The sequence below is a fragment of the Pelobates fuscus genome, chromosome 6 (assembly GCF_036172605.1).
Source record: "Pelobates fuscus isolate aPelFus1 chromosome 6, aPelFus1.pri, whole genome shotgun sequence".
NCBI classification, from domain to species: Eukaryota; Metazoa; Chordata; class Amphibia; order Anura; family Pelobatidae; genus Pelobates; species Pelobates fuscus.
The window spans coordinates 159,971,609-159,998,696 of NC_086322.1; the positions used below are offsets into that span (position 1 = coordinate 159,971,609).

A 27,088-nucleotide genomic window follows, 5' to 3' on the forward strand; every position below is an offset into this window, starting at 1 on the left:
AAGTATTCTCACAGAAATATATCACTTTTAAATGTGCATCTTTTAAACAGTATGCAGTATTTACAAAACTCCTTCCCAGACAATAAAACACACTACAACATACAAACTTTAAATTGTACAATTAAACTATAAAAGTGTAAATTTAGTAGCAACGATCTGAAACTAAACTTTCTGTGCAAATAAAGAAATTGTACATGTCCAAGGCATGCTTGGAAGTAGGTTTTGATTTGATTCTTTCACCCTGCCTTCAGAAAATTGAAGCATTAATAAAAAAAAAACTAATTGAGATTTTCTTTATTCACTAATACATTCTTCCATCATAGCAAGGGAGGGGAAGAGTGCCGATTTAATCTTAATTTTCTTCCTCTTGACCCCTTGGTAGAAAAGGTAAAGTTGTCTGTCCTCTGTCTGGATCTTGCATTCGAAGGATGCGGATTAGAGTGCTGGAAGGGAGGGAGCTCATATTTTGTGGGGCTAACAAAATAAACTGTCGGAATCTCTGGGAATCCACCATGGACAGCATCATATCCATCGAAATTCTTCTGTTCACCATGTCCATATAAACATCAAACTCATCCAAACATCTGAAGGGTGATTCTGCAATCGACCAGAGAGAAAGGATGAAACACACTGTTGAAAAAGAACGTTCGCCTCCAGACAAGGATCTCAGATGAGACAATGCTGCCTTGTTTCCTTCCCCAGGCTGAACGGTTATTGAGAGAGTTTCATTCTTATGATCAAAAGAGATTTTCCCCGAGTTGGCTCTCTGAGATAGCAAGGTGTCAAAAGAAAACTTGCATCTTAAAGTAAGGCACCGCCGAAACAGTTGATAAGTCTTGAATCTTGTGTCATTATGTCATCTAACAAATGAATACATTTCTTGAGGTTCTTAACTTTACTTTCTACATCTTGGTAATTTTCTTTTGCAGCATGGTATTGCCTAATTACTTCATCCCTGTCCCCATGGAGGTCACGTTCAGAGTTAATTTTTTTCTCTTAGTCAGACAATTTCTGTGTCAAGGCTTCTAGCACTTCTATTAACTTCTATTCGCTCCGGAAGGATTTGCTTTGCTTGACAGAGTTTTTCCTCAAGGTCTTTTTCTTTGGCTATTAATTCTTCTTTCCTTTTTTGGATACCTTCCAAGTGCTCAGCCATTTTCTTTTCATAGTGCTTCTTGTGAGTTTTGCAGCTTTCTACTTCTTGGTCCACTTTATGAAGTTCATCCTTTACAGGTTCAGCTACTTCAGATACAGAGCTGATCTTCATTTTGATTTCATCATACTGATGCTCTGCCTTTTGAAGTGAGGATTTTAAGTCCTCCATTCGATCCCACGCTTCCTTCATCTCTTTTCGAACATGCTCCGTCTTATTCTTGATGTCTTGGGCTTCACTTTCCAATGTAGCAATGTCTATTGACGGCTGCTCTTCCACATTCTCCAATTCGGTAATACGTGCATTCAATTCTCGAGCTTCAGCCTGCTTTCGTTTCTTTGTGTTGTAATATTGAAGCATGTAATTTTAATTTTGCTTTATATCGCCCTCAACGGAACGTATGCGCTGTAGGACTGTAGACAACTGGGCGGCCATGTTTTTAACCTCCTTGTCCAGAAAACTTATTTCCACTTCTACATCTCCACTCAACAATTTTGCTCTGTTGTATTCAGATGAATAGTAGCGGTTTGTAAAAACCTGGTCTCCTTTGCCAGTGAAGGTTTATCTGCAGTTTCTTGGAGGTGCTCTTCTCTGCATTACTTCTCGAGCCTCACTGTTATTTTTAATTAACAAGACTGTCTCGATGCCTATCAAATCAATCAAGCAGTTGGCAACTACAGGATTATCAATTTCCAATGCGGTCAGTACTGTTGGGTAGTTGGGATGAAAAACAGCTCGCTTTTGAACATTGTAAACTTCATTGACAAATTCGTTGACAATTATTTGAGGCCTCTGACCATGGGTGAACGTTTTGGACATTAGAAGCTGCAGCGTTCTTTCATCCTTGTGGTTATCACAACAGAACGCAAAGAGCAGACCCTTTAAGCAACTTTCAACTGTAAGGGCAAGATCTGGGTCTTTGATACGAATGCAGGCACCCAATGGTCCAACTGGTTTCTTTAGGAACCGTCCTTGATTATAAGCATCATTAATTGCTTGAAGAAGGGATGGCATATTCTGTCCAAACCTCTTCAACCGATCAGTTTTGCTGTCCTGCAACTCACTCAGCTGCCTTTTTTGTTGTTCCATCTTATGTTTCATGTCACGCTCTTCATTACATAGTCACGTGCGTTCCTCCTTGTATCTATAAATAGCTTGCTGAAATTGATCGATCTGCTGATTGGTGGTCATTTTGTGGTCCTTAAGAGCCTTCAGTTTCTCTTTTAACTCTGCAATTTCTCTCATTCGTGCCAGGTTCTCATCTTCAGATGTATTATCAGCACTGTTTTGAAGCTCAATAATACGCTTATGAAGTTGCTCCGAATCTCTTTCAAAGCGTCTTAAATCCATTCGATGCCGGTTATAAAAAAAACCTCTGCTTCATTCCATACTTTCTTCTTTGTTTGGACATCATCCTTTAAGGCCACTGCCTGTGGCTTCAGTGCCAAGGCATCCTGGCCTATCTTTTCAAGCTGCTCCTGTATGGCTTTGAACCTTCCTTCAGTGTTTTTCACTTTTTCCTGCCATTCTTCGATCTTCTGCTCAAACTTTAAAGTGCGGTTTTCTTCAGCAACAAGCTGCTCTTTGAAAGGCTTAATTTGTTTTTCAGTCTCATTAACCACAGCCCATGCCATTTTACGCTTTAAATCTTCCAGTTTTTCCTGCTTTTCTCCCAAAGATGCAATACTCTTGAATCGCTCCTCTTTTTCCATACACTCACGTCGAAGTTCATGAAGTCTCTCAACACCATATTTAACTTGATCATTTGTTTTATAATCTTCCTTCATCTGATCCAACTGGGTCGCTTTCATGAAGAACTTATACTTATCACTTTCATTCTTTGACTGCAGGCAATGTTTACTCATCTCTTGAGTAAGAACAGACACAGGGTTATCTACCTGTATATTGAAGTGGTCTAAGATTGCTGTAAGTTCTTCCTTTTTAGAAGAAACCAGTGCCCCTGTAACACTTTTCAACTTGTAACTGTGGCTGCCATCAGTAGTAAAGTGCTGCTGCACAGTTATGTAATCCCCGTAAACTTCAGGTTTAAAAGCATCTTCTCCTCTATTCCGTAAGCTGATGGAAACATCGGCTGAGGTTTGCCCATCCTTTACAAATCCTTTAATTGAAGATCCCCTGTTAGTAATTGCTGCCTTTCCACCCAAGCCCACAATAAGAGCTGTTAAAAAAGCACTTTTACCACTTCCATTGTTCCCAACTACAAAGTTGACGTTTGGTCCAAAACGAAATGGCCGAAGATTAGAGTGACACATGAAGTTTTTCAGTGAGATAATTTCAATTATTCCAACCTCAGCAGTGGTAGACTCAGAAAAGCTTTTACTGCCCAATGACGCACGGGGCCTAGCTTCCACATACTCTGATTCGTCCTCTGAGTCATCATTCCGCCTTGATCTTTTATCATGCCCCACAGGGGTCACGGGACTAGTTTCCTTTCTTTTGCCCATTGCCCAGAGAGCGGTGACCCGGTGTCAGTCAGTCAGTGACGGCCTCTCCCCCATTATCCGTTATGACCGTTACTCTGTGAGCATTCTAACCTGCCCGATCAGTGCGAGCCGCCAACTCTTTCTCCCATTTTTTTATATGTTATTCATTTATATTATGTTTCATACCTCAATATTTAATATTGCATGAAAGTCCTGTTCACCCTGAATAAAATGATATATAATAAGTGTGGGTACACATAATATGAAAGAGGAGAATTACACCTGAACAGACATATAGCACAAATTCAAGGTTTTGTTTACGTTTTTTTATTGTTGTTTTTTTTTATCGCAACATGTACATTTGACTCAGTCCTTAAGGGGTTAAAGGCACAATCCATAGACCATTTCCTAATTTCCCCGAACTTGACAACCCAGATAACCCACACATCCATAGGCAATATCACATGGTCGGATCATGCGGACATATCAATTACCATCCGCATACCGGACCTAAAAAGGCCTTGGACTTGGAGACTGAACCCACTACTTCTCCATGATAACCAAATAAGACTCTCACTTGCTCAATCCATAAAAGAATACTTCGATACCAACGCAACCTCGGTAACTTCCCCGATAACGCTATGGGCGGCGCACAAGCCAGTGATAAGGGGAACCCTCATTAGCATAGCCTCTGCCCATAAAAAAAGGAAAATGCAACAAATAACAAACACGCTAACAGACCTACGAAGACTAGAAATGAACCACAAATACAACCCTCAGCCACAAACATTACGCGATCTAACTGCCACTAGGGACCTCCTCAAACAACTTACCCTCACAGACACGACCAAAGCAATGATGTGGCTTAAACAAAAATACTATGAAAAGGGCAATAAAGCCGACACTATGCTTGCCCGACGACTCAAAAAACGCATAGAAGCCAAAAAAATATCATCTATATGCACAAAGACAGGCACCATTAGCGATATACCTGATCAGATAGGAGATACATTCCAACAATACTTTAAATCACTATACAACCACTCCCCCCACCTAAACCACGAGTCCACAACATACCGGGACTTACTGGATAAATATTTACAACGCATAAAACTACCCACCTTGTCCCAAGACGCTAGACAAGCCATAGAAGCTGAAGCGACGGTGGAAGAGATGGCGACAGCATTAGGAGCCTGTAAACCTAACAAAAGCCCAGGCCCCGACGGATACACCGCCCTCTACTATAAAGAATTTAGCCCTCTGCTCCTTAAACATCTCTGCGCAGTATTTAATGCTACCCTGAAGGGAGACCACCTCCCACCTGACATGACAATGGCGAACATATGTTTGCTCCCCAAACCTAACAAAGACCTCACAGAACCGGATCACTATAGACCCATTTCTCTACTTAACGTAGACCTCAAAATCATGAGCAAAATGATGGCCACCAGACTTAACCCATACCTAGATAAGCTAATCCACCCGGATCAGGTGGGCTTCATCCCCAACAGGCAGGCTTTAGATAACACACGCCGAAATATAGACATCATATGGCTGGCCCAACACCGCAAAATCCCCACCACAGTAATCGCGTTAGATGCCGAGAAGGCGTTTGATCGCCTTCTCTGGCCCTTCCTCTATCGCACATTGGAACACATGAACTTTCCAAATTCATTCCTAGCTTTTCTACGGGCCACGTACCACTCACCACAGGGAGCCCTACTGCTCCCCAACATCTCACCACCCAGATTTCCAATCCTCAACGGTACAAGGCAAGGCTGCCCACTATCGCCCCTCATGTTTGCGTTGTCCCTGGAACCGCTTCTCCAGGCTATTCGCGACAACCCTAGTATAGCGGGTGTAAATATCAGAGGTGAATAATATACGATATCCGCATACACAGACGATATACTCCTCACGCTCACCGACCCAGATCACTCCATAGACCCATTATTAGACACCATAAACGAATATGCAGCAGTGGCAGGGTACAAACTAAACATCGCGAAATCAGAAATACTACCTATACAGATCTCAGAAACACAACTAATTGATCTAAAACACAAATACCCGTTCCGAATATGCCCTGCATACATAACTTACCTGGGAATCCAGCTTCCAGCCGACCTACACACCCTTTACGAGAAAAACTATACACCTCTGCTACGCCAAGCACATGCCGACCTCCGAAAATGGGAGACCCTGGGAATATCGTGGCTAGGCCGAGTTACAACTATAAAAATGAACCTACTCCCCAGATTACTATATCTTTTTCAGACACTACCCATCCCCCTCCGCACAACAGACATCAAAACGTTACAAACAGCGGTTGACAAATTCATCTGGAATGGCCGTAAACCCCGGGTCCGTAGAACCACACTCTACGTCCCTAAGAAGCAAGGAGGCCTAGGGCTACCAAACTTCTTACACTATCATGCAGCAGCCCAACTGGCCCAAATCCAACAATGGCACGCACCCCCGCAAACTAAGCGGTGGGTAGATATCGAACACACTATATTTGGAAGAGACCTTCCATCCCTCTACATGTGGGTCCCCAGACCCCATCGACCACTGCCCCCCCCAACCGCCCCAACCATCACTCATTCTCTAGACCTATGGGACAAGCTACAGGATAAATTTGACCTATCCTCATTCCTCTCTCCTATGACCCCAATATGGAGGAACAAGCTATTCCCGCCTGGGCTTACCCCAACACATTTTGCCAGCTTTGATCAGAGAGACATAGAGAGACTAATACACCTATGTCTACACAACAAAGTGATCCAATTCACAGAAATCAAAGACGCCGACACACTGACGACATTCGATCACTTTAGATTCATCCAATTACGGAGCTTCTCCTCCAACCCGATGATAAAACAAGCAGGCACAGCAACACTCTCCCAATTTGAAAAAGATTGCATGAAACACCCGTCCAGAAAAGGACAAATCGACGACCTATACACGACCCTAGCGACTCACTCTACCCAGGTCATTCTCCCATATATCGCGGCGTGGGAGAGGGATCTGGGACCTCCAGGAGAAAACACAGACTGGGCAGAAATATGGGAAGCTACGGCGACCATATCTATCTGTGTAACACATACGGAACAAGCATATAAGATGCTCTTCCGATGGTACCTCACACCTAAACGACTAGCAATCATACACAAAACACCCGACACTTGTTGGAAACTATGTGGTGAACAAGGGATGTTTATCCACTGTTGGTGGACTTGCCCCAAACTCAAACCCCTATGGACAAAAGTCACAAACCTACTGTCCAAGATACTGCATAGACCATACCCATTAGATCCATGGGCGTTACTACTCTCAAAACCCCTGGAAGACCTCACAAGAGCTGAAAATAAACTTAGCGCTCGCATAGCCCTCGCAGCTAGGAGAGCAATAGCGGAACTATGGTCGACTCCCCGAATCCCATCCCCGACGATTATCACGAAAAAAATCTTAGAGCACATACAAATGGACAAACGCACATCCTTACTACATGACACACCTAAACGCTTCCACAAAATTTGGGACCCATGGATCGAGGGAGACACATCTTTACCCTGGTAAATGCAATAAAGCAAATAAAGGACTTAACGCCCCTGCAACATCCCAAAGTGCACAGACGGGGAGTAGTCCTATAACCAAAAGGAATACCCAGAGCATGTCTACCACCGAACCCCTTCGGACCGGGGTCCCGTGCCTTGCCCTGTCCCATACACGGCCAAAAAAGTTCTCAGTGGGGACAAACCACCTTATGATCAATCCACCACTCCTGACCCCACCACCTCACCTTTCGTACAATAAACATAATCTTCAACAGACCTATTGAACGCGATACGCAAACCAAGACACGCACAGACAAGAGCTACAAAATCCAAACCTACAACGGACGAAAGTACCGATTATAGCTACAAAAGTCTACCACGTACCCATACGGGGAAACAAACAAGACGATAAAACAGAACAGCCTACAAGCACGACTTCCCCATCCCCTCCCACACAACCCCCCACCTGCTATGCCACAACCACCTACCTCAGTGCACAACCCGATGCATAGCTTAATTATAGGAAGATACTGAAGGATAACGTGAACGAAACCGACAGGGCACCCCTACCCCCACCCGTTCTATTTCTGTACCCCCCCCCACCCTTAGAACTAGAACAATACTAAAGGTTACGCACAAAGCAAAGGTATTTTAAGGAATAACAGATATGGCAACCGAAGATGTAGCGTACCTAACATAATTTTAAAGTATGTTTGTCACCAGTTATAGTGACACAATGTGTACGACCTGTATCAAATACTTTATCACCCTGCCCCTTCTTCTTTTCTGTGCCCCTTCCCCAAAGATAAAGAAAAAACAATTCACATAAATAAAGAATTTAAAAAAAGGCACAATCCATATGTATACTTTTCTAAACTTGAAATTTATAAATATACAAATAATGCACAACTATATTTTACACTAGTATAAGCCATGAAAAGTGTTTTATAAAAAGGAAAAGCAAAAGAAAAAAAAAAAGAAAAAATATTAAAAGCAAAAAGCAAGAGGGACTTCCGTTATAAAAAAAAATGATATGACGGGGTCTCATTTAGTCCTCACCCAGCATGAGTGTGTGTTCCGTGCTGTATCACCATGGTAACCAAATAACAAGTGTCCGTGATAATTTACTTCTATTCCAAAAAAACAGTTCCACATTGGCAGAGATTATATGGTAGATGTATGAAGCTGCTATTTAAGACAATTACTTAAAACTGGCTATCATAAAAGTTCAAAGAGAAATGTATTTGTTGTTAGTGTAAGCTTCTAGGTTGCAATAAAAACAAAAGCAAACAAAAAAATACAAATAAATAACAGAGGTGCAATACTATAGTGCAAGGTTTCTCAACCCAGTCCTCCAGTACCCCTACCAGTCCAGGATTTAGGGATTACCCTGTTGTGTCTAAAGTGTTTTTTTTTTCTGAACAAGTAAGTAATCCTTAAATTCTGGATTGTTAGGGGGTACTTGAGGACTGGTTTGGGAAACGCTGCTATAGTGAAAACAGTTCAAAATCGGTTGGCAGCACAAAGCATCACTATGCCCCCATGTAGACACTACACACATAAGTGTAAAAACATTGACTTGATCTTTGCATGCAGATATTTTCCCTATTTTAATGTATCTTCGATTACCAATAGTTTTTTTTGTGGGGTTATTGGAGCTTGCAATAAATACTTGTTGCTTGGCAACTACACCTGTTATTATTTATGGTAGAATAGGAACAGCGAAAGTGATGTTTATTTAAGGAGTTGTATATGAGTGAGGGAACAAGGGACTCACCTTTCTATTAGTAAGCAGCGCAGGTGAGCAGCTGTAGGCAAATGTGCTCTATTTAATTAAACCTGTGACCACATCACGAGATGAAATGTGAGATCTAACGGATCTTCCCTGGTCTAAGGTAAATGTTAGTCATGGCAACAATTTCAGTGATTCTTCACCAACCAGTAGCCTAGGGGCAGCAGTAAACAGGCAGCAATATTTTTTACTCAGTGTACTGGCTATGGCTGGGATGTGATCATAATATAATTGTGATCCTTATCCAATAGATCTATTTTAACACCTCAGTCTCTGATCTAGAGAATTAATAAAAAGCATGCATTCTAAATACTCATTTACACTGAGATCGTTGCAATGCAGTTTATATTTTAAATTACGTAAATGTCTCTTAATTCACTATATAATCCCAGGGGCAATAATATAATTTGTAAGGGTGTACAGATGTGGCATATGTCTCAATTGCTTGAGCTTAAATACAAAGAGCAAGAAGAGAGTCTTTACTGAAATAAAACTGAACAAGGTGTACACAAGCTAAGAGAAGTGATTACTTTTTTTACGACAGAAATATATTTAATTAATAATTTGGCTAAAGTGAAATAGTAGCACCACTAAAGATGAAACAGTAGGGCGTCTATTCCACGAAATGATATCTCAAAATTTAAAGTAAAAATAATTATGGGATATACCCTTTATTTAGCCGCTTACGGACAAAACAAACACACAGTGATGGTGAAGCACTCGTGTAAACTGAAAGTGAATTAAAAACTGGGTGGATGCAATTTGGATATTCCCCAGCAGCAGTAAGGGTTGTAGAGAGGGATATCCGAGATATAGTATTAAGTACACAATACGGTATACAGTATAATCTATATTCGGTCAGATATTTATAGCACCCTGACCCTTACATGCACGTAGGGTTTAGTATGTATCCTGGCTATTAAACGTAGAATTGCAGTTCCTATTTTTAGACTCTATTTATAGATGCATATAGTTGGGAACGGACACACATAATCCCTGTATGAACGTGTCCGTCCAAATTTTAAATTCGTTATAGAGAGTCTAAAAAAAGCTGGAGGAGAGTGTATCCTAGAAATGCCACTCTAAGTATACAACAGTATGGTAGTACGTACGGAACTGCTCAGTCAATGGGGACAGAAGTCAGAATCCATTAGTCTATATATATCTCTAATGGATAAAAAATAGGAGCCTTTGCATCAGATTTTGCCAGGTTTAGAGTGTCTCAGAGGCAGACTTAGTATTTTGTCTAGTAGCCTCCAGATGATAGAGGAGTAACCTAGTCCCAACTAACCTTTATAGTTGTTTAAATCGAAAAACAGTTTGTGAACCCTGCTAAACAGCTGATACTACAGGGTATGCCTGGAGAACTTATATGAAGCACATCTATACACAGTATCCCCCAAGGAGATCAACGATAACATTGGCAATATAAGTATATGTACATCGGTTGAGAGTGTGTAACAAAGCCGGTCCAGCTCTTATATACACTTAGTTAAACTGCTGCTTCGAGGCAGCCTGCCGCTATATAGTGCAAACAAATGTTCCAGCTAACCATGATATTATCCCCCTCCGGTCTGACTCATGAGTGTATTCGATTCAATTAGATAGACTGCTGCTTCAAGGCAGCCTAGCGTTAAATATGCCCCACAAACTGTCTAGCTGACTAAGGAGGTATGGACTGCCTCAAACTCGTCTTGCTCTGTGTATAAAGACATAAACTGCAAAGCCCCCTATTTCTAAGCACTGCCAGGACTGGATATTGCTGTTGCTGTTAGAGAGATAGCTTAGCACTCTGGTCGAAGCCCAGTCACCCAATCCATAACACTAGCAGACTTCCCCCGTTGTAAAGTTAGCCAAGTGCATCCCCCAGTATTAAAAAACAAAATACGGCAAAACGCTCGACGCGCGTTTCGGCGTGCTCACACGCCTTTGTCAAGAGGCGTGTGAGCACGCCGAAACGCGCGTCGAGCGTTTTGCCGTATTTTGTTTTTTAATACTGGGGGATGCACTTGGCTAACTTTACAATGGGGGAAGTCTGCTAGTGTTATGGATTGGGTGACTGGGCTTCGACCAGAGTGCTAAGCTATCTCTCTAACAGCAACAGCAATATCCAGTCCTGGCAGTGCTTAGAAATAGGGGGCTTTGCAGTTTATGTCTTTATACACAGAGCAAGACGAGTTTGAGGCAGTCCATACCTCCTTAGTCAGCTAGACAGTTTGTGGGGCATATTTAACGCTAGGCTGCCTTGAAGCAGCAGTCTATCTAATTGAATCGAATACACTCATGAGTCAGACCGGAGGGGGATAATATCATGGTTAGCTGGAACATTTGTTTGCACTATATAGCGGCAGGCTGCCTCGAAGCAGCAGTTTAACTAAGTGTATATAAGAACTGGACCGGCTGTGTTACACACTCTCAACCGATGTACATATACTTATATTGCCAATGTTATCGTTGATCTCCTTGGGGGATACTGTGTATAGATGTGCTTCATATAAGTTCTCCAGGCATACCCTGTAGTATCAGCTGTTTAGCAGGGTTCACAAACTGTTTTTCGATTTAAACAACTATAAAGGTTAGTTGGGACTAGGTTACTCCTCTATCATCTGGAGGCTACTAGACAAAATACTAAGTCTGCCTCTGAGACACTCTAAACCTGGCAAAATCTAATGCAAAGGCTCCTATTTTTTATCCATTAGAGATATATATAGACTAATGGATTCTGACTTCTGTCCCCATTGACTGAGCAGTTCCGTACGTACTACCATACTGTTGTATACTTAGAGTGGCATTTCTAGGATACACTCTCCTCCAGCTTTTTTTAGACTCTCTATAACGAATTTAAAATTTGGACGGACACGTTCATACAGGGATTATGTGTGTCCGTTCCCAACTATATGCATCTATAAATAGAGTCTAAAAATAGGAACTGCAATTCTACGTTTAATAGCCAGGATACATACTAAACCCTACGTGCATTTAAGGGTCAGGGTGCTATAAATATCTGACCGAATATAGATTATACTGTATACCGTATTTTGTACTTAATACTATATCTCAGATATCCCTCTCTACCACCCTTACTGCTGCTGGGGAATATCCAAATTGCATCCACCCAGTTTTTAATTCACTTTCAGTTTACACGAGTGCTTCACCATCACTGTGTGTTTGTTTTGTCCGTAAGCGGCTAAATAAAGGGTATATCCCATAATTATTTTTACTTTACATTTTGAGATATCATTTCGTGGAATAGACACCCTACTGTTTCATCTTTAGTGGTGCTACTATTTCACTTTAGTCTTTTCTCTCTCCTAGTGTTTGGGGTTCATGCCCCTTGATATCTCTGTAACCCCTCAGGAATCTAGGTGTGGTCTTGATCCACTCCATAGTATTCCTTTCTTTTCTCTTAATTAATAATTTGTCTATATGGGATGAAGTGCATTTGAAGGGCCACCAGAACTTTGAATGGGAGAAATACAGAAAACAGAAGTGATCCTTGGGCAGAAGAGTCCAAGGCACACAATTAGGATACCTCAGAGTAGTTGTAACAGATTAAAAATCTTCATTACTAAATCTATAAAATACATGAAAAATAATAAGAAAAAATAAACCAAACTTTTCACATCTATAAATCTAAAGAGAGAGATGAGGCTCAATTGGCCTGTAGGGTGATCTATGACAGGTAAATCAGTAATAGCTGTATAGGATTAAATGACAAGTAGAGTACCAATATAGATGAGACTGTGTACAATGGGTAGACTACATATAACATGAACCAGATACGTCTCTATTGCTGGTCCTAAATAGTTAAATATAACTATTTGTACATATACCCACAATGTATCAGAATGTTGAATAAACTGTTATCCAAACAGTCACTAGTCTATAATGAGACAAAGTAGCTACACAATGTATTGTTCAGCCCTGAACATAATCCATTAATTTGGATCCTTAAAAGTATGCTTTATACATGATGATTTAAAGGTAGTAACAATCCTAAATCCAATGAACTATGCTGCTACAGATGTTCCTCACAAATGGATCAGAGCTTGTTCTTAGTACACACTCCCATAAGTTGGCAATTCCACTTCAAATGTATTGCTTAGAAGTAACCTGTCTACGATGAAGCAAAATCTAGCCAGCCATAGGGTGTATCTCTGAACCCTGCACATAGTCTGCTATAAAATCCTTACGAGCATGCTAATGATATGCTGTCTCAGTGAAAATAGTCAGACAAGAATCCGTGCTGTGATAGCCCTAGATCGAAGGAGACTAGCTTGCTTCCTAATAAACCCCCATATAGCTAAAGTAGCTTAGTGAACCAGGTCCGACTTCCTCTCCCAAAGTCACCCCAAATAGTGAAAAAAGAATAAGTGCTGTGCAATTAAACAATCATGCTGAAACCTAACGTGTTTCTCAATACACAAGCATATTAGAAATACACAAGCATATTAGGAATATTAAAAAAGGTTTTAGACAACATAGAGTCTCTCTACATTTTAAAACTAAACATAATAAAAATCCTAAAAGGTTTAATGTACTTTGTAATAAAAAAAGTTTAGCCCGCTCCTTTCCCACAATTGGGGAAAAATGTGGGAAAGGAAGAGATGTAATGTATTTACAATTTTAATACTCATTAACCACAAGGTTTAAATGTAGGTTTTGCATTATGTAGTTTGTTTAACTAATATATTATTTATAAGATATTTTACAATATTTTTAAAAATCATCAATTATACTATTTTTTTTAAAAATACAGTTCACGTTTCCTATTAGGAATCTTTAGTAATTACTATTTTTTATTAGACTGACAATCTGGAATCCAACCAAGTGACAATCTTTGGGGCCTGTTTTTTTACTTTTAGGTGAGACATGTAAGCCACTTGCGCCATTAAATAACACTTCGTCATATTGAAATAATTTGTAAACAAATTGTATTTAATTAACAACTGAAGCAGAGCTTGAGTTTCATTCAGGATGGCTTGTTAGACTACACAGCTGCAAGTGCTTATATTATTGTCAAAAAAACCCTGAGATATTTTGCTCTTTTGAAAGTACTAGTGGCCACTTTTCTACCATAAGGCTCTCACAATGGGTGACCAAAAATCATTAACCCTGATCTTCTACAGATGCTTCGGGAAGGACCTGATGTTGGCCTGGGATTTGCCTAATTTTAATTCCAATTAGGACACGTTTCCCCATTTACTATGAAGGATCTTTTTACATTACATTAAGAAGCAAATAACTGGTGAATTCCACAAGCACCCCAGCCCCCTCAAACTGAAATTGGGGTTAGTTCATTTTAATCTACACACAAACAATGTGATTAAACTTCATGACACAGACCTGCTCAACCTTTTAAGAGCAAGTCCTGGTTCTTGAAAAAAGACCTCAACTAGGTCTGCAAGCAAGCAATAAGTCAGAAAGACTTATGTATTCATTCCAGCCAAAATAATTCGCCTAAGGCGGCTACTTGAAATTGTCTCCACTAAAGAAATCCAACCACACTGATGGAGGCATTTTCCAGTTGAATGTCAAATACATTTCTTAGTGGCTTGTGGATAGGGCCCATAGATCCCTTTGCTTTCCAACGGCCTCCTCTGCTTAACCACAAGATGTCACAGTGCGGATGAACTACTTTGACATTAAATAATGTTTGATAAAGGAAGCCTATGACTCTGCACTGCACATTGATGGCACTTTGGTGCAACTCTACCCAGCACATTGCACAAATGACAGGAACTTAATTTCTAAATGAAAAGTGGCAACTAACACAGGCTGAGCAGATATGGCAAGATTAGGTAAAAGGAAAATGTATGTAAGCTTTGAGAGTATCCTTGACATATAGAGAGTGAACAAAAAAATCTGCAAAAAAAAAAAACATGCTTGAACAACACTTATATTATGAGACCCCCAGAGCCAACACCACTAGCCTGGCACTGCAGTATTTAAAATAAAAATTAGAGCGATAATAAAGGAAATATGTCAAGCGGAAAAGTAAAGTATTTCAAACAGAAAAGCAAAATAAGCCTCTACGACCTGAAGATTCCACTAGATCTCGTCTGGAGCTTTGCTTAAATTTTATTTATTTACCTGTTCAATGTTCTAATGCCTTTAGATATATTCTCTATGGCCATCATTACCTTTTCTAATGCCTGTTTCTATACCTAATTACACATATGTTTTTTCATGTTTCTTCTGCTGACCTGATACATTTGTTGGCCTTGGAATCACTTCTGATTCGCCCACCTAGAGCTTAACTGCTATTCTCAGTTCAATTGAGTGTCTCAACTAAACCTTCATATTTTTTTCCTCAGAAATATATTTTTATTGCTATGTGACTGTGCATATGATTGTTTTTTTGTTGTTGTTTACTTTTCTACTATGTATCATACATTTGCTCCTAGTATAGTCTCTGATATTTCCATCTACATAGATGTTCCTTAAATCTAATTTTGTATATACTTTGCTTACTGTTTTATATATATTTTTTTATCCTTCTGTTTTCACACTGTACTTGGTGTCCCTGCTTACCCATTTTGGTTCATCTCTAACCAAATTACCACTCTATAGCCCAGCAGTATCCTTGCTGACCCCCTTGATGCATGACCTTGTTGGCTTCTTGCACATATGGTGGCCCCTGTGGTCTTGGAGTGCACTGCTCTTCTGTACTGTATCTATTACTCTGAAATGAACCTCTAGGGCAACTGTTTTGTGGGGAGTCTGCTAGTTTTTTGGCAGTGACAACTCCACCAAGTTTTGACAGCTTTTTCTGTAATTACATTTGTTTTTGCTCTATGTTTTCTTCTAACCATGCAATTTACATTATTTAGTTTTATTTACCGTAACTCGCTTTTGGGTGCTGAAATGTCTCTACAATGGTTTTGTACATGTTCTACTCACAAATTTTAAGGATCTCCTGAGCCATAAATCTCACTCACTAACTGGCTACATCTTAGTCTGGTTTTTTTATTCATGCAGTATCCATACCTGATTATAATAGTTTCTTACATGTTTTTACAGTGTGGTGAGCTGTTGTTATTAGCACAGGACTGTAACCTGACATTTGCTGCAGCTGGCTCAAATGATTGGGGGTTGCAATGTGTTATTGATAATCTCTGCCTAGCCTTGGTGTGTGCCTTAATGTTACCAATCCTAAGCAGTGCTCCTGGTTGTCTGATGTCTACATTTGCATTTGCATATACATTGTTTTTTTATTTTATTGTTTTATTTTGTAATTGGAGCTTGTACCAGAGCTTCCTGTACCCCGGTTGGTTACCTCCCCTGACGAATGCTCCTAGTGCTTATCAAGTGCTCTAAGCACTTCTCCAGACATCATAAGTACTGCAAACCCCATGAACCGCCGCAGCTTAGTTGGGGTCTCTCCATCTCCTACCCACCCTGGACAAGGCTCCAGGTTCCAGTGCGTTAACCTCTCTTCCTCCAGAGAGCAAAGCAGGAACAGCTCTTACAAAAAGCTAGTGATTATTCAAGGGAGTATGAAGAGCATAAGAATCCCTTGTAGCAGTTTCCCCCAATAAGAGACAAGACTCTAGATTGAGGGTAAATCAGGAACAGAAAGTCTAATGGCACACACTGGTCTTTTATACAAATTTTACAGCAAAGGTGATGCCCAGGTGGACCTAGTTGGGCACCGAATACACAACATACAAGTAAATAAAAACAGAGGTTTACATTCAGACACTCCCATACAGTGTACGCAATCCCTCCCCTCTGCCTGTGATACAATTCACGAAGACAATGGACTAACTCAATTAACTCTAAGCAGAAAAACATAAATTACACACCAAAACACCACATATCCCCAAAACAGTTCCATAGAATCAGGGCTAATGGTCGGTCTCTCTGTCTGGAGTACAAACGTACAAAACTCACATGAACAGAGCCTGTTTAAAGTATCTTAGCCAGGTTTATCACAGGGGCCATAGTCACAGGGTAGGAGGCTGGCAAACAGGCCCCTCCAAAAATCAGTGGTGAAGTTGTTTTCGTCACAGAGCTGATCAGCTATTTCTGCTGTTGATATTGAGGACCTACCTGTTTTTATCTACAGCTTTGTTTCTAGTCATGTTCTAGTCATTTCTTGCATATTATGTTTGTTTTTTATTTGCATACATTGAATATTGTTGGCTTACCAATAGTTGACTTTTCAATATTCTTATCACTACTGGGGATACCCTTTCCCGCTGTGATGATCCCTTTTGTTCCTGGAGTCTGGCCTCATTCTGCTGCTGTTGCCTGGCCCCACATCTTCTCTTTCATACCTATCTATATTGCATTTTCATCCATTATCACCATGCTCTCCACCACTAACACTTTATTCTGGGGTTCTCCCACTGTTCTGATCCTGCTTGCCTACAATTCTTCCTCACATTTACTCCCCCTTTATCCTTTTTCTACCACTGGTGGCTTTTGTCTGGTGTTCTGTGGCAAAACAGGCCTTTCCTCCCAAAACTAACTGGCCTTGTGAGTGAGCCCAGCTATCTTCTTTCTTATCTTGCGTTCTGTTTCTTTTCTTCCTTCCTTGCCCTTCTCTAATTTCTCCTGGGGTTTCCTGACTAAGATATGGCCTCCTTCTCTGTTGTGCCCAAAGGTCACAATAAGATGTTCACTTTCTCTTCCTGGACAGACACTACACACAACTCTTTTTAGCAAATTACCCTGATATCATGAATTAAGTTATAACAATTGTTCTTCGTTCCTCCATATTATGGGTTTCTGTTGATCACAGGCAAATATGGATTGCTTTGCCTTACCCACTGTTACCTTCACACTCCCGCATTTCCAGATCCATCTTTTTGGGACCCATTTTCAGCTCATATTTCTTCCCTCTCTCACTCCAATGTTAATATAGGAGGAAACTGCAATGCAGTTCATTACCTGCTGTAGTCAGGAGGTCGAAGGGGCCAATCAACGTGTTCTTTCAGGAATAATAATATATTTCTCAAATCTTTTTCCTCTCTTTTTTAGATATTTGGAGAGCACAACACCCTTTTGACTTGTGTGGCCATATAAATCTACTATACAATGTTAGAAACTCTCCAGCTTCCTTTGTTGTTGACCTTGGCTTTGGACATTCAACCAGAGGAGCTCAGAGAAGCCTTAGGCTACTTTAAACTTCAGAAAAGCCCAAGCCCTAACATGTTCATGGCCCTGCATTTTAAGATGTTTGACCAACTAACTACTCCATGACTTTATAAGGTATTTAATGCACTCCTTCAAGGACACCATCTTCCTGTAGATAATCTAGCAGGCAAAATTTGCCTCAACCCCAAATTTGATAAGGACCATAGTGACCCAGGACAAAATCATCCACTCCTTACTCAATATTCATTCTATATTAATGACCAAAGTCCTGACCAACAGATTGATTGCAAAAGGTGATTCATAATGACCAGGCCTCAATATAATATTGCTGGATATACTTTTCAAATAATTTTGTATATATTAAAAGGCTATAGCCAAGGTTGGTTTAAGCCAACCAATAAGAGGGATCTGACAAGAAATTATTGAGCCTTGCCTGATTGGTTACTTGTAAGCCTCAAGATTTACCTATCAGAGCACTCTTATTGGTTGGCTTTAGAGCACTCTGAGTAAAATTGCAGGACGTGGGAAGGCTTTATAAGCCTTTCCACTCCCTGCGGAGCTCAGTCTGCGCGGTGACCCACTGGGTGAAGATTTTTTTTTATTTTTTAACCATGTTTTGTTTTTCAGTCAGTCAGTAGGTCTTCCCCACTATTGTCATCTAAGGCCCCCAATTAATGGGTGGGGACCAAGGGGGTATGGGACAATAGGCCCCCATTGTAAATTAGGTTAGGGCCCCCACCCTTATACACACTAAGTTCTCGTGAATTATTTTTATAGGTGCCCCACCAAGGGGCACTTTATTAGAGCAGTAGGGGTGTCTTTTCTTACAACAGTGAGCACCCACTGGCTGCTCACTGTTTAGTAGACATGCCCCTACTAGCATGTTTATTAGACTATTAGTCTAGGGTGTTACACTTTATTCAGTCAATTGCAGTTTGGTCAATTGCAGTTTTGTCTTTTTGGATATTTATTATATAAAAATATGAATAAAGAAATATAAAATAAATTACAATAATTTAGAGCAGAGTTTATCAGATTAAACTATATGCTTGCAATATACCGTATATACTCGAGTATAAGACGAGTTTTTCAGCACATTTTTTGTGCTGAAAAACTCCCACTCGTCTTATACTCGAGTGAGTGTCTGTATTATGGCAATTTTCATTGCCATAATACAGACTGGGGGGAGAGGGGGGCTGTCAGGAAGCTGTAACTTACCTTCACAGCAGCTCCTGTCAGCTCCCTTCTCTCTCCTCCGTCCGTGCAGCTCCCAGGTCGGCTTCCTCTGCAACTCTCGCGAGAGCCGCGGGGTCAGAGCGTTGCCACGGGTTACCGTGGCAACGCTCCGCGCGGCCGCGAGAGTTGCAGAGGAAACTGACCTGGGAGCTGCACGGACGGAGGAGAGAGAAGGGAGCTGACAGGAGCTGCGGTGAAGGTAAGTTACAGCTTCCTGACAGCCCCCCTCCTACAGCCCATCCACTGGACCACCAGGGAGTGAGAGCCCCCGTCCCTGGCCAGCTAACAGGCAGGGAGGGGGGACGAAAAAATAAAAATATTAATAAAACAACTAATAAGAAAAAAAAATATTAAAATAATAATAACCAAAAAAATAATACAATTAATAATAAAATAAAAAAATAATTACCTAAAAAAAATAACAAAAAAAAATATTAAGATAATAATTAAATAATAATTAATAAAATGCCCAACCCCCACCAATGCTCTGCACACACACACACACACACACACACACACACACTGCACTCACACACACACTGCACTCACACACACACACTGCATTCATACACACACTGCACTGCATTCATTATATACACACTGCATTCATACACACACACTGCACTCATACACACACTGCACTGCATTCATTATACACACACTGCATACACACTGCACTCATACACACACACTGCACTCACACATACACACTGCATTCATCATTCATTATATACACACTGCACTCATATACACACTGCACTCATATACACACACTGCACTGCATTCATTATACACACTCATATACACACTACACTCATACACACACTGCACTCATACACACACTGCACTGCATTCATTATATACACACTGCATTCATACACACACTGCATTCATACATACACACACTGCACTCATATACACACACTGCACTCATACATACACACTGCATTCATACACACACTGCACTCATACACACACTGCACTGCATTCATTATACACACACTGCACTCATATACACACACTGCACTCCATTCATTATATACACACTGCACTCATACACACTGCATACACACACACTGCATTCATATACACACTGCATTCATTATATACACACGCTGTAAATAAATATTCAGTTAATATTATTTTTTTAGGATCTAGTTTTATTTAGAAATTTACCAGTAGCTGCTTCATTTCCCACCCTAGTCTTATACTCGAGTCAATACGTTTTCCCAATTTTTGGGGGTAAAATTAGGGGCCTCGGCTTATATTCGGGTCGGCTTATACTCGAGTATATACGGTAATTTTATATAGAATAACATACCCTCTTGAACATGTCAACATCTCTCGGTCATTATAATATGGAGCGACATTGTCTCTGTCTTCAAATCTCTCCTCTGTGTCCTAATATTAATAGTACACATATTTATACCTTAAATGTTCAGGTTAGGACGTCACTTAACTTGGCAAAGATACAAGGCCATAACTAAAATATAAGGGTGCATGGGAAATTCCATTAAGCTAAAACAAAATGGCGTAAGTTAGAACTACGCAGCATATTATGCACTGAAAGTAGGTAAGAGGTGAATGCTAAAAGACACGTATGAAAAACAATATGTTCCATTTCTAACACCTTGCCATTTTGCAATATCTCTTATAGACAAAGTACACAGTTTAGGAATACATTTCATTCTAAAACTTGTAAAATTTGCATTTGCCCATAACAGTTTACTAGTGAAAACTCCTGTTTAAACTGTTTAAAAGTCAAACATTTAGCTAGATAATTAGATCACTATACAGATAGCCTATCACATACCAAAACTAGCCAAATGGGTACTAGTTGTTGTAATACCTATTACCCTACAATCAGTAAGTGGTGCCCCATCAAGGTATTAGATCACTACTTATCCGCCCTAGTTATTTCTCCGGAACAACCACTGTTCATGGCTCGCTTCTCTTAACTGCTATTATGTTTTTTTTTTGTATGTATGCAATTTACTTGTTTGATTAGGCTTAAATCCATCATTTTATTAAGGACACTAATTTCAAATCAGGGAAGAATCCAGTGCCTCTATTGAAAAGGTAGCTGCCCACATCATTAAGAAATTAGGGAGCTGGAAATCTTCAGCATACAATCAATATATACGCCAATCTGAGTTGGAACTCAGGCAGGCATTTCAAGGTTTAATGGAATGACTATTGTTTTTTATTGCTTGATTATTTATTATTTATTTGCATCCATTTTTTTTATTATTATTATTATTATTTATTTGCATGAAGTCATGATACAGATATCACTGTTTTGTATACATAGAATATTGAGAAGTAACAATTATCTGTATGCATCAAATATATAGAAAACAAGAATTTGTTGATAACAATTGTCTGTATGGTTTGTGAATCAAGATGTATTTAAGTAAATACAAAAACAAAGAACAAAGATAACCCTGGTAGAATGGTATGGAGTGTTGAAATGTTGGAAGTTTTCCCCTTCGGTTAGCTTGCCCATGCTATTGCGTCTTGCCCAAGGATGCGTGTGGGATCCCCCCTCATGGGGAATGCTGAAGATACGTGTACCACCAGGACCAGATAGATGTGTAAGAGTGGTTATCTGTCTGAGAGGGAGTAGCAAATTTCCTCCATATTCCTAGTGGTTTCCGCTCTTTGGATCCAATCTCTTATGGGCGGCTGGTTTGGTTTTTTCCAGTATATAGGGATCAATTGGTTTGCCGCTGTTATCAAATGTCAAATGTAGGAGTAGTTGTGTTTTTTCTTTGGGAAGGTTTGGTGGTGGGAGAAGGAAGATGAAAGAATCTGGGGTTGGGGTCACTTTTTCCCCCAGTATCGTCTGTATGAGGCCAGAAATGTGCCTCCAGTAGGTTTGTATTTCTGAGCAGGACCATCAGATGTGTGATGCTGTGCCTGAGGGGTGATGGCATCTCCAACATTGATAAGAGAATTGGTGGAATATGGCTCTTAGTCTCGCTGGTGTATAATACCATGTAACTATTCTTTTATAGTTACTCTCTTGGGTCTCTGTGTTTCTAGATGTTTTGTGAATATTTCTAAAGATTTTGCACCACCTTTCGGGTGGTATGGTGATATTGAGCTCTGATTCCCATGCAGAAGTGAAGGCCTGAGGGTGTTTGGGCTGTATGGAGAGAAGGAGAGTGTACATGACAAAGATAAGCTTCTTTTTAATATGTGCCCCTTGCAGTACTTTTCAAAGGGTATTAGTTCTCGGAGTGCCCCCTGAGCCAAGTGTCCTTTCTTTAAAAAGTGTACCATTTGAATGTATGAAAACATTTGCATTGCTGTGATATCAGTCTCCGGTAACAATTTGTGTAAAGGTTTGATTTCATTCCCTTCAATTACTGCCTCCACTGACCAGTATTATGAGTTATGATATTGTTTATATATTTTCCCATCTGCTCCAGGAGGGAACAGGGGGTTGTGAGTGATTGGATACAGTGGTGAGGGATAGGGGGATATGTCCTGATGTGAGCGTATGTGCGCCCATAGTCTGAGCGTGGGGGTGATGGTAGGATGTGTGCCATGGTGTAGTAGGAAAGATCCTACCTTGTGCCACGGGATTGTGTAGATCGGGGTTCTGAAATAGGCGGCTTCCAGTTTCACCCATTGCTTATCTGAGTGTGGGTTGCACCATTTGTATACTCTAGTCAGCAGAGTCGCTTTGTGGTATAATTCCACATCTGGGAAGCCCAGCCCCCCCTCATCTTTTGGTCATTTAAGAAGTGAAAAGGATAATCGGGGGTTCTTATTGGCCCATATGTAGGTGGTGAATAACTTGTGGAGGGTATTGAAAAAGTGTTTGGGCAGGGAGATGGGTAGGACTTGCAGTAAATAAAGGATGCGGTGAAGCACATTCATTTTTAGAATGCTTATTCGGCAGAACCATCCAAAATGGGGCATGTTCCAAGACTTAAGGTCCGTAGTTATTGTTTGGATCAGTTTGGGGAAGTTGAGATCGTATATCTGAGAGATGTCATTTGGTATGTGTACCCCTAGGTATTTAAGTGACCCCTTTGCCCAAGTAAATGGATAATCCTGTTGTAGTTGTTCTGCAGTTTGTGAGAGAAGTGTGATCGGGAGGATTTCACATTTGCTTACGTTTGCCGGAAAGTTTGAAAGTTTACTGTATAATGTAATTTCCCTCATGATATGTGGTAAAGAAATAGAGGGATGTGTGATTATGAAGAGCATATCATCTGCGAATGCGGCTATCTTGTGGATTGTGTCTCCTATTTGGATACCATGTATGTCAGGATTCTATCTGATGCCCTGTAAGACTGGTTCCAGGACCAGTACATATAGCAAAGACAACAGAGGGCACCTTTGTCTTGTGCCATTGGAGATTCGCACCGGGTCTGATAATTGGCCATTGATGCGGATGTGTGCTGTGGGTGTGGAATAATCAGCTTCGAGCCACTTCATCCAATTGGGACCAAAACCCATATGTTGAAGTGTGAGCCTCATCAGGGTCCAGTCTACCCTGTAGAATGCTTTCTCAGCATCAATCGACAGGAGTAGGCTGGTGAGCCATTTTTTACCTCTTTATTTTCAGGTCTACCCATGCATCGGTTTTGGCACACCTCAACCGAATTACGTATTTACCTATGTTACGTTTATTATGTTATGATAATTTTTCACATACGTCCATTTTGTGTACCAACCACAAATTAAAAGGCTAGAGCCTGAAGTTGTTAGTGGGGTTAGTTGTAGCTATGTAAGCTTCTCACATCATCTGACCCCCAATCGTATCAGGAGCAGCTGCACTTATCCCACCCACCTCTCCCATAATTAATATATTTATCACCTAGATGGGCCCTCTTTATTTTCAGGCCTACCCGTACATCGGTTTCGACACATCTCAACCGAATTATGTATTTACCTATGTCATATTTATTATGTTATGCTAATTACTCGCATACAGCCATTTTGTGAGTATATATATATTTGTGTACGGCACATACCGAGGACGTACGGAACAATAATAATTGAAGCAGAAGTAGTAAGAGCAAAGTCAGTTGAGGTGTGCCGAAACTGACGTGAGGTTAGACCTGTAAAAGAGGGCCCACCTAGGTGATATGAGAATAAATAGAGGGTGCGGTGGGAGGGTCACTTCCGAGATCGTCGACGACAGGTAAGCAGGGGCTCACTGGGTTTAAATAGGGATGACAGTGCCTCCCACAATTACAGGCCAAGCCTTCTATTTGTGTACGGCACATACCGAGGACGTACGGAACAATAATAATTGAAGCAGAAGTAGTAAGAGCAAAGTCAGTTGAGGTGTGCCGAAACTGACGTGAGGTTAGACCTGTAAAAGAGGGCAAAAATATAAGAAGCGATTCTTAAAAGACAGATACATTTATAAAGCAGAACATTATATAAACATTACACAGAAAACCAGTGTTACTTCTATCTCATGAGTGGGTATGAATCTGTTGTATGCGGATGATTTCCACCGACCCATATTTTTTGTAATGATGTGAGTAGGTGCACGACTTGCAGAGGCAGCTGTGTCCGCTCCAAATGCGGAATGAACGACCCGAGAAGGAATGTGGGTTATGTCCTAGTCATGTAAAGGATGAAATGTATAGTGGTTAGGGGTTTCCCTTGAATAGCTAGTAGTGGGGAATCAGGGATGGAAGTGAGTTGAGATTCCACTAGATTATCTAAAACGTGGATAGGACAAGATTTGGTAGAGGTAGGCTAATATTTAATCTGTACTGTTGGACCAGCTATGCTCGTTTTGGTATAAGAATAGATAAACGTGTATGCCTGTCAAGTAAGGCTTCATAGTATTGTAAACTAATTTAAGAGAAAAGTGGCAAAAGTTGTGAATGCGACCAGTTTAAAAAAGCATTAATTACGCAATAATCACGAACAAAACTTTAAACTCATACGTTCTCTGGACTCAATTGGCCAAGAGACGTGTATCCATCAGTTACCAAAATCGCTGCATAATCTACGGTACCTAATGCGTCAGTCTGAACCACAGGGGAATTGTCATAAATGGGTGGAAGAAATAGCGACCTGCCATTCCAAAAACAGGAAGAGAAGCCACATTTAAGATCAGCTCTAGCTGGATGGAGTACGAGAGCTGTGGGGTCGTCATCTGGGAGACCATGCAAGAGAGAGAGGAATCTGGAAATTAAAACCTGCCTTGTGGAATTATTCTCATCACAAAATTAAGTGAAGCAAGTAGTGACTGTAGCTGATTCCTGGTGTAAGTGCCTTGTGACGTGCAGATGTTGAAGTAAGAAATAAACGTATCTACTGTCTCTTGTGGCAGGCTGGCCTGCATAGAAATAGAACTGAGTGTAATCCCCAGGAATGTAATGTCGGTGTTGGGACCTACTGTTTTGTCCGGGAACTTCTAAATCTTTGAAAAGAGTGAACATGTGATTAAGGCTGTGTGGCGTGGTATGGTGCGATGGTGAGGAAGTTGTCTAAGTAGTGTATGACTATTGGACATCTGCATATGTTCCATCTGACGTTGTACTGATAATCCGCGTAAGCGTTATTGGTAGAGGGAATTTGCTACGTTTCCCGTACAAAATTTGATCGTATGAGCTGCTGTTGAGTATACGGTGCAGGAAGGTGTTTTGAGACCCAAAAAATGCGCTAGAAACGGTTCTGTGTGTAACTGACCTCAAACGTTGTTTGTATTGTATTCTCTCCGAGCCTGACCTGAGAGGGGTGCTAGTAACTGACAGAACATCTCCTAGTATAGAAGCATTAAACATGCTAAGGAAGTGAAGCAGATGCTTGGTTAGTATAGTACCATACAGACCTGCAGTGACCCAGCTTACTAGAGTAGTGCCTACAGGCGAAATTGTATTAACTAGCTAATGTTGGTGACAGGTGACGCCCTGACTACTTGCCAAGTGGCTTTGAGAGGCTCTACCTATGATTTGGCTCGTGGGGCCTTTGTGCCACTGAGGTGGGTGGCAGGGTGTTGGCCTCTCGGTGACCGTAACAGAATGTAATATTGATTGGCCGTGACGGGTGAGGCCCTAACTATGATTTGATGCAAGGCTATAACTATGTGTTGGGCCGATTGGGCACGAACCTCTAAACGGAAGGGCTGATTGTATGCCTTGCGGGACCACTGACTAATAGGCGTAGAGGCCCACGGGACCATACCTAATTTGGCGAGAGTTTAAACTTACTCCTGATCCCACCTGGTTTATTAGTTACCGCACCTGCTGATTGTCTTGAGCTACGTATACTGTAGTTGAAAATGAACCTACAAGACCCGTATATGTAGACTAATTGTTAAGAAGATTTGACTTATCCTGGTAGGGTGATAACTAGAACTCTTTAACTGCTGCATTTGCGTTTTAACCAAAAAGGAAGGAATATCTTATAACCGGAGAAAATAAAACATAATTGTCAACTTAATTATATAGCGTAGTTTAGTTAGCAATAAGTAATGCCCCAGACATAAGCTGAGCATGATATTAACCATAGTTTAACATACTTATATACTCAAAAACACACAATTGCTTTAAGGAAAAATACTTTAGTAAATTAATGACCCTGTCGTTGTATATGTTAACTTTGTGTATGTATATGGACAAAAGTACGGGAAAAGAACATAATAAAGCAGGATTATATCAGCGCTGTTTAAACGGAATAAACTACTAGTGTTATGACAGAGCGAAAACCAGCGTGGTACTACTTGATAGATTATATGATACCACAAGAAACATAACGATGAAGGTTCATTTGAAAATAAACGACAGTTTGCATAAAATAAACGAAAAAGATTGTATGA

The 27,088-nt window shown here is 40.6% G+C and overlaps 1 pseudogene; it reads right to left on the minus strand.

The window, feature by feature from the left end:
- Positions 1–3,729, minus strand: part of LOC134615536 (structural maintenance of chromosomes protein 6-like) — a 3,837-nt pseudogene extending 108 nt beyond the window's left edge.
- Between the last annotated feature and the right edge of the window lie 23,359 nt (positions 3,730–27,088).